Below are 8311 nucleotides of genomic sequence, written 5' to 3' on the forward strand. Positions count from 1 at the left end.
TCTTAAAGCTTCCCTGCTCTTTGTACCAGACTAACAAGGTTAAAACAAGGTTGAGGTTATCTACAAGATGATTGTAGTGTGCGTTGCCTAAGGTCAGAGTGGTCTCAGTCTGGTCTGCTCTAACTCCTCGCAAGTGGTGCAACATACTTCTCTGTCCTTGGGATTTGTTTTAGAGACAGCTGAGTTTCTTGCATTGCTGTTATTTATATGGAAAATGTAAACACAAGTCGATAGATTTTAGAAATCATTTCTTTCTCATTTCCCTTTCAGGTGTAAATGAAATGGTTAAGTATAAGTAATGTGATAAAGTCATCAGATTCCACATTAAATTTTCTTTAGAGAATTCAGCAAGAGAACTATTTGTTTTAAGAGACGTAATTCAATAGGTTTCTTCAATAATTTCTAAACAGAAATTGGATCACATCTCCTCGACTAAGAAAATATCTGACGAATCTTTGTGCCTTGTTTTTTTTTTTTTAACCCAAAATATAGCTTTAATTTGCAAGGATTGTGCATTTATATGCATTTCATCATAGTTTCTCAGAGCATGCAGACACTATGCAGCTGAGATACTATACTTATCTTAAATATTTTGGGAACAAAACACTTGTTAAGGATGGCTAGCTCTATCAGGTAGGCATAAAAAGTGGAAAATTAGGGAAGAAATAGAAGTTGAGACAGTCCAGTTTGGTGTACCTCTTTCACTTGCTAGTAAAAATGCATTTTTAAATACTTTCACAACTTTAATGTCTCCTTATGTGATGTTAATTTAAATAAATGATTCTCAAGTATATCTGGCAATTTCTAAAGGCCAAGATGAGCATGGATGAGAACTGATTCTTAATCACATGGAACTTCTTTAAGCCTATACAAAGCTGAAGCAAGGACACACCTCCATAGTGGTCATCTGGGAGAGCTCATTAAAAGAGTGAGTGAAAAGCAAGATATTTTAACATAATAGTCTAATAACATTGTGGGGGACACTACAGTAAATCAGAAATTCCCACCTTCTGATTCCATTGAATAAAGAACTGTAATTGAGAAGGCTCGTAATATATTGAAGCTTCCCTACTGAGGATGACCACAACTGATACATAACATGCAGTTTTAGGAAAGAGCCGATTATAAAATATTAGAATAGCCTACTATAAACAGCTGCCACAATATGTTTTGCAGGTATAAAGGTACAGAAGAATCATGGTTCCTTCATTCATATGCTGTGTAATCTTGGTATATAAATATAGCCTTGGCATATGTGCATCTTTTCATTATCACCACTCACTTATACCATTGGTACCTATTATGCTCTGTATGGTTTTTATCCTCTATAATCCTTTTATTCTCTCTGTGACTTTGCAAATGTACTCCATAATGCTATGAAGATTAATCCCATAATTAAAGGACATAGTTAAATAATGAAATTCTGGCTTGCTTACACTGAAGCGGCATGTACAATCTTCAACCATTAAAGTATATCTAAAAGCATATTTCACTTGAAGTAACAAAATACCAGCTAATATTTTCAAAAGAAGGACTCACAGCTGCTGAGTCACAACATACCAGGTAAGCATGGGTATCATACCGTATATTATGCTTTGGCTGGAATGTACTTAAGGTGTAATGTTTAATTCATCTCTACTATTGTCATATGACAGTAGAAACACCTTTCCTGTTTATTAAACAGAAAAGGCTTAATTTTACCAGTACACTAGAGTAACAACCCATAACTGATTGAAGAGGCAGTGATTTGTGCTGAATCAAAATCTAAATATCCTACAGCACAAATTACTCCAGTTCCTATTTGATGCCTTGTCTGCCTATAGATGAGCAGGTCATAAGCTCATTCAAGTGGAGTCCTGTTTCTTCAGTTACCAATTTGTTCTGATAGCTGCCTTCATTTGAGAAAGGTGTCCCACATCTCCTGCATAACAAAGTCATCCTGCTGGCTGAACAATAATAGACCAAGCAATCCTGCCTGCTGCCAGAATTCAGCAAGGCACAGATGGAAGTTACTGTCATCAGATGTTTGAGCAGCAGAATACCCTGCTTCTAGTCATTTGTACTGAAGTGTTTCACCTGGGGGATTACTTTATCCACTTGATCTCTTCAGTTTTGGCCTGAAATGGAACCCTGGTAATGACTTTTTATAGTTAATGGTCCATCAGATATCACTAGGACTTGCCTTAACTTGCAGCCATGGGAAAAAAAATGACATGTTAAGATCAAAATATGAATTCTGTCCTTTTTTTTAGATAAAAAGCTGCATCTGATAGAGTGTTATAGGAGTACTGAGTGAAATACTGTCTGTCCTGTGAGTAAAACTCTGAGGCTAGAACTGACTGAATCATAACAAATGTTTTCACTAACTGCCAAAATACCTGTAGGAAGCATGACCTTGTTTGGTAACTGAGCACATGTAATTTTGAATAAAGTCGGCAATATCATGTGCATTACTTGAAAAAGGTTAAACAAAATACTGTAATGTACCAACCGTGTGCAGGCTGTGTAGGGTAAGGGGGAATTTCCAGCAAATGTGAGGGGGGAAAAGAAACAATCGAAAGGGTTCGATGGAAAGGGTTTTATTGAGTCTGACGCCTTGATTGGAGAGGAGGGGATCAACAGAGGGTTTATAAGCTGTGGGAGGTAAAGCTGGTGAATGACCCAAGGAGCATGGGCTCTGCACAAAAGTTCTTGGCCTCAATATGGCTTAGTGAGCCAACATCGGTGAGCTATTTCAGTAGGATGAACTGTCATCCATAGATATCTGTCTGTCTTTATCTCTCATTCTCTGCCTGGAAGAAGAACACTCTTTTAGTGTGTTTAGCCCTATGTGATCTTTTTGCTTTTGGCAATGTCTGCTGTAGGGGAAAATAAAGAGTCGAAAAGCAGTGTCCTTTCCATGGAACAGGTAGCAACAATCCTGTAATCTCTATTTGAAATCTATTGGTAACTGGAAATAGGAATTGGATGGTCTTTCTCTTAGAGTTTAAAAAAAAGTGCTGGACTGCCAAGATTAACTCTTGTTTGTTCTCCTGTGTTCCTTCTGAAATGTATTTTCTGAAAGAATTCCTGTTACCGTAATCTCAACTTTCTCACTTCCTAATTACTACTCTTAGTAAGGTCAGATTGTAGGTTGGTTTGTTATTTGGAAGGATACAGAATTAAGTTTTCTTAAAGGTTGACAGAGGCTGAAAAGCACAGAAACAGTTCCAGCAGGGATACATTTGACCAGAACTGTGTTAAAGTCTGTTCTTAAGGGTCAGCCCTTGTGATATCCCAGAGTAATGAGATTCTGTCAAAGCATAAGCCTGCTAGCAACTTACTTTAATACCTATATACAGGTGTATATATATTAATATGTATGCATCATTTTTATCTTAATCTTTGTGCATCTTTAGAACGGGATGTGAAGGGAAGGAGGAGGGGGGGACAGGCGGGGGGGCACACTGTTCAATCCCAGAGTAATCCATGTTTTACACAGAAAGAGAGTAGCAACAAAAGAACTAGTTTAAATGGAGAGTAGCAAAAACACATCTATTGAAGTACATTGTACTGAGGACAATTTTTAGAAGATTCTGTGACCTTTGTAAATAATGGATCTTCGTTACTGAAAAGCGAGGTGTGTGTACAGGTGACATGCACTGAATCATCAGGACAACCTGCAGCAGATGAAGCAGCAGTCAATTCAGCGTGCTTTTTCCTTCTTTACTGTGTCAACACTAAACTTTCTGTTGGTTGTGATCTCTCTTGTGGTCATAGCTTCAAGTACGGTAGGTGCCGTTCCTGCTTACTGTAAACCAGCACAGCTGAGAAACCAAACCTCCTGTCACTTAATCCATAGTGTACATATATACATGTATATGTATAAAGTGCCAGATTCTAAGGCAAGGGTTTATGTTAAGGATCATCTAAAACACAACTTCAAAATGATTTATGTTTTTCCTGACTCTCTCAATTACGTTCTTTAGAGATGAAGCAGTACGTAATTTGCCAAAGTTTTTTTCCTTAAAGCATTTGCATTTTAGATATTAAACATGGAGCTCTTTTTATGCAGCCATTGCAGTATGTGCTCATATCTTATTTTGAACACTAACGCTGGATTTTAATTCTTCTCCTTTCCTGACAGCAGTACAAAGTGCAGCTCTAAATTTGTGTTGTTAATACAGAAAACTTGAGACATAAATGACTGTTAGGGCTGGTGCAAAATTATCGGTGTGACAAGCATGCAGTTGTGACTGCAGAGCATAAATATTGCACAAATGGTGGTTTTAAAGCATGTGTATGAGGCTGCAAATACAGCAATTCATTTTCTTAAAAGAAAGATTGTGGTTGTACAAATAGTTCTGTAGTACGGAAATGACAGGACGCGAGTAGGAGTGTTCAAATATTAAAAATGTGCAGCCATTTTACTACAAATTATAAATACCTTAGAGGGCAAGTTCAACAAAGTGACTCTTTGTACAGACATGAAGTAAGGAATGCTCAAACATGAGGAAGTGTTCAAACATTCATGATTTAATGGGACCTGTCTGAAAGGCCAAAGAATAAAAACGTCTGTATGAGTACTGAAACTTTTGTTTGTATGTACGTATGCAAATAATTGCTATCATAGATGTTTAGCATGCCTTTAGGTTTTTTGTTGTACTGAAACACATGTACCTTACTTTGCATCAAGATACCCTGATTGCAAGTAAACAGTTGAATGATACTGCTACTATCAGTTTCACATCCTCCTGTCCTCCTGCAATCCCTGAATGATAGCTGCCAGCTCTAATCCAACTCAGACTTCCCAAAAATAGGAACCAAATGTTTGTGCACTAATTTAAAAATGAAGAAACAGGACAGATGGCCTTAAAGGACAAAAGATAGATCACGATGTGCAATTATTTATTTTATGTTTATTCATGGCTCTAACTTCATTTTAAGTTGATCCAAAGGATTACTATTTTATATCATGTAGTGCTATGAACCTGTTTTAAATTGTTACTCAAGAATGAAAGACTTGGATGTCCTTAAACTGCGATACACGTTAAACTCTTAGAACAAAAAGCAAAAGCAACGTTCAAAATCCAGATAGAAACTAGGTACGTTACAGGCCAGGATAGCTGCGGCGTAGTGCTAGAGGTGGCTTAGAGGAGCGAGGGCTCCCGAGGTGGGTCTCCAGCAGAGCCCTGCTCAGCCCAGGGAGCCTGGCTGGGGGCTGGGCTCACCCAAGCAGCTGTGGCTGCAGATATGCTTGGAGAGGGTGAGGGCAGGCGTTGGGTTAGAGGTAATATCTCCAAGCATGTGATGAATACATGGGAAAGAGGCCTGAGCCTGATCTTTGTGCCAGACCAGGGAGTGAGAGTGTAGTAAGTGTTCCTGGTCCTGCTAGCTGCATGACGTCCTCAAGTGAAGAGCTGGTTGCAGCTGCAACAAGGTTTGATGGTTGAACGCTTCAGAAGCACCTCAGTGCCAGCATTTAGGCAGGAAAGGCAGTCACAATTGGAAGGAAATGTTTGCTGAGCAAATTATAAAAACAAAAAAAGTTGCCGCTATTTGGAGTATTTAGATTAGGTGCAACAGCAGTGTTCCTTTTTTTGTTTGTTTTCTTTTGATATGCAAAAAAAGAAGAATCCGAAAGAAGAGAGATTCTGTATTGTCAAAATCAGATCAGTTAAACTTAATTGCCCCATAAACCCATGAAACACTAGAGAAAAAAGGACAGTTTTGAATCGGACCATGAGAAGGGTTAGAAGGGCCACACGTGTGTAGATCTAGCAGGCATAATATGTATAAATTAAAATACATAGCTGGCATGTGTCTCTTCTCATCATCATAAACATTCTTTTTTGTGTCTGGAAATTTTTTGCAGACTTTTATTTGAGAACCATTTTTGACGAATGCAAAGCTGGCTGCCAGAGGTTTTGTGCCTGCCAACCTGCTACAAAACTAAGGTAAGCACCAGACTTCGACCTTGTCATCATGGTGGTGGTGTAGCTGCTTAGATGCCAAAGTACATTTCTTTAGACTAGAGTCTCCTCAGTGTTTCTTTAATGTCAGTGAACTCACAAGTGGCATAACATAGGTGATAAATTCAGAGCGTACTCCATTTTTATTAGAACATTAGCCTACTCTTGCAAAGTGTCTTTCAACATTTTAAAGCAGGATTAGAAACTCTCCAGGTTTCTTTGAAAGTACTATCCCTGAAAAGGAAATAATTTTAAATCTAAATCAGATATGAGAGTAATATAAGAAAGGAATAGGAGGAGTTTAAGATCTGATCTATACCTAAATCTAACAAACATGTTAAAAATAAATTCAGGCTTGTCATTTAAGCCAGATTTTAGAAGGTATTGTATTTAGACTCTCTGTAACCAGATATATGAAGGCAACATTTAAAGCACTAGCTCCCCTGAGGTCACAGGAAATGACTTGGGGTCAATATCCTCCTCTGATAAACAGTATGAGAAGACCTGACTTTTGGGTACTTGAGTGGCTCTGGCTTCATATAGTGCCAAGATTTTTATTCCTTTTAGACTGTTTTAAGGAAAATCAGCCTCTCTGCCACTTTTCAAAACCTTGATCTTAGGCCACATTATTACTGAAACTGAGTTAGTAACTTAGCATGTCCTGCTTTTGCTAATCAGGGCTCAAGGAATAAATCATTGCCATTTAGAAGTATGTGGAAATACTTGGCTAGAAGACACTGCAGAAGTCCTATAATGAATATCTGTGGTAGACAGCCTTATGAAGTTCTAATAGTATTTTGATTATTCAGCTCTGATAGTTTTTGAGCACTGGGCTATAAATTAGTGAAATCATAAAAAATGACATTTTGATTACAGGGGAAAAATCATCTGTGAAACTGAAAAGAAGCATCATCAGTTCTTTCACTTCTCTGCTGTAGATATGGGCATCTCTGTGGAATGTCTTCCACAGCAGCCCATAATTAGATATCCATTTCATATAATAGTTGATAAAATGACAGCTGGGAGTGGGGAAAAAACACTGGGAATTCCAGATGTGGTCTGAAGAATATGAACTGAGGTGAATATATTGCAGAAGAAAAATCTTTTCTGTTTGTATTTCAGATTCTGGATTTACTGCCAAGTTCAGCATCATGCAAATTGACTCTGAGAGAGGCATGATTCAGGGTTGTTACAGTCCACGGAAATATTTTCCTTGCTTTTATTAGACTTTTGATCAGTTCTAAATGTAGAATTTGGATAAGCTTAAGCAATAGCTTGTAGAAACTTACACAGACATTGTTTCTGGTATTATCAAATACTCTGGAAGCCTGATTATGATATACATTTGGTCTCTATTATGCCATGAAGTAGGCATATCAGTTAATTAGCTATCAGCTGCAATTCCTTTGTTTGTACAATGTAATTGTTTACCGTGAAAAAAATTTTAGATTATTTGTTTAGATTAATTACTTAAATGTACCTAAATTAAGGTGGCATAGGGGAGAAATTTGAGATCATTCTACTAATTGCTTAGCAGGCTAATGGAACGTTGAACTCCAAAATTACTTCTGCTTAAAACTTCTGCAAAGCAACAAACATTACGGAGTAAATAACTGAGTGCTCTCTCTGCCTCTAGTTTTCATTTTGTCTTTCTTCAAAGAAGCTGCATTCAGAAAAGGTGAAATTTATTTTTTTTTATTCAGAGTCTGTATTTATGTAGATGACATTCTGATGACATACCTAGCGTAATAATTCTGAATTTAACATAACGTGTGGCACCCATTAAATGTGTCTAAAGTAATTCATATTTCTGGCCCCCTGTTTTACAGAAGATATGCTGATGTGCATCATCATCTTATTATTGAGAGTTTATAATTCTGGACTTGACTTACATTGGTGTCATTCACACAAAGCAGCTTATCTGTGCGTATCGACCTCTTTTCACGGTCGGGAAGATAAATGTATATTTGATAGATCCAGTCTGTATGGTTTTTGGCCGCTGATTAAAAAACCCTAAGCTTAGTAAATTGGATTTTAGTGCAGTTCTGTTTGAACAAACTCAGTGAATCCAGAGCAACTGTGAGCTCAGATGCAATTGGGCATTAGCTATAGCTAACGAGTAAAACACCAAAAAGGGATATCAAGAGACAGGATTATAAGGGCTGAATTTTGCTTTCAAGGAGGAACTTTAATGGCTTAGCAGAAATACCCCCATAATTATCAGTTAAAGCCCTCACTAAGCTCATCACCTTACACTCAAAGAATAAAGGCTTCCAAGCATGTTGGACACCTGCCCCATCTCTGAAGTCCTCTTCTTTTCAGGGGACATCACAGACCCTTAACTACAAGCAAGGGGAAAT

General features: G+C 37.6%; 1 long non-coding RNA gene across 4 annotated transcripts in view; it reads left to right on the forward strand.

Moving 5' to 3' along the window:
* LOC127017617 (uncharacterized) overlaps nt 1-7957 on the forward strand; it is a 301556-nt gene extending 293599 nt beyond the window's left edge. For all 4 annotated transcript variants that reach the window (XR_007766619.1, XR_007766622.1, XR_007766621.1 and 1 more), the window contains 2 exons: nt 5855-5936; nt 7074-7957. This is a non-coding gene — a long non-coding RNA (uncharacterized LOC127017617). The remainder of the gene's footprint in view (nt 1-5854; nt 5937-7073) is intronic.
* The last annotated feature ends 354 nt before the right edge of the window (nt 7958-8311 follow it).

This window comes from Gymnogyps californianus, chromosome 6, assembly GCF_018139145.2.
Source record: "Gymnogyps californianus isolate 813 chromosome 6, ASM1813914v2, whole genome shotgun sequence".
NCBI classification, from domain to species: domain Eukaryota; kingdom Metazoa; phylum Chordata; class Aves; order Accipitriformes; family Cathartidae; genus Gymnogyps; species Gymnogyps californianus.